Source organism: Parus major, chromosome 27, assembly GCF_001522545.3.
Source record: "Parus major isolate Abel chromosome 27, Parus_major1.1, whole genome shotgun sequence".
Classification (NCBI taxonomy): domain Eukaryota; kingdom Metazoa; phylum Chordata; class Aves; order Passeriformes; family Paridae; genus Parus; species Parus major.
Window position 1 is genome coordinate 927,755 of NC_031796.1, and position 1,279 is coordinate 929,033.

Here is a 1,279-nt window from a genome sequence, read left to right on the forward strand (position 1 = left end):
CGCCGCCATGAGAAGCAGCAGCAGCGCGGCCCGCGCCGCCATCGCCGCCCGGCCCGGCCGCTTCCGGCCCGCCCCGGAGATGGGGCCGGCGCGGGGCACTATGGGATATACCGCCCCCGCCGGCCGCGGGGGGTGATGGGATATATCCCCCCATGGGGGTTCATGGGATATATCCCCCCGTTACCCGCCGCAGAGGCTCATGGGATATATCCCCCCGTTACCCGCCGCAGAGGCTCATGGGATATATCCCCCCATGGGGCCCGCGGATCCCGGTGTCCTGCGGGGACCCTCCCGTGTCCTGTCCTGCGGGACCTGAGGAACTGAGTGGTCCCGGCCGTGCAGGACCCCGGCAGTGGCCGTGGGATGAGGTCCCGGTGGCGGCCTGGCCTCAGGTGCCAGCGATGTGCTGGATCCGCATTCCTGCCCCCGTGGCAGGCGGGACCCCAACACCGAGAGTCGCCGTCTTTGGGGGCTCCTCCCTCGTGGCAGCCTCAGTGACACACGTGGAAGCACAGCACGGGCCGGGGTGACACAAGGGTACACGGGGGGCAGGTCCCGGTTCCCCATCCCAGCCGCTCCCGGTGCAGTGTCTGGCTCTGCCCGGCCGGGGGTTCGGGTGAGGTTCCCATCCGGGGGTGTCCCCACCTCTGCGGGACCCCACGTCCCAAATCCCTCGGTGTGCCCAGGGCAGCAGGTGAAGGTGGAACAGGTGGGGGACAGGTGCCAGCTCTTGGTCACCTCATCAAGGACCCGTTAGATGCTGCTGGACTGTCCCTGTCCCCCAGGACTGTCCCGACCCCCTGCAGCATCCCTGGGTGCCAGGGCTGGCCCCCCATCCCCTGGGGCTGCCCCCCAGACCCACGAGTGCTATTTCTGTCCCCCTCCCCACATGGGTGGCAGTGACAACCCCAGGGAGGCAGGTGAGGGGACAGGGATGGAGGACGTGTCCTCCTCGCACCCCGAGATCGCAGCAGGACCCCAGGACAGCTCCGGGGCTGGGGAGTCCCTGGTGCCCCCCACGGAACGGGAACGGGGGACTCCGGATGGGACACCAGTCCGCGGTGCTGTGGGGGGATGGACTGGAGGGGAGAGGGGTCCCTGGTGCTCCGAGGGGGTGGAAAGTGGGATCAGAGCCGGGGGGTCCCCGGTGCTCCCGGGTAATGGCCGGGGGGGCCTGGGGCGGGGGGCACCCGCTGCTCCGGGGGATGGGAAGGGGGAACGGGGAGTCCCCGGTGCTCCCGGGGGATGGACGGCGGTGATTCCCGGTGCTACGGAGGAC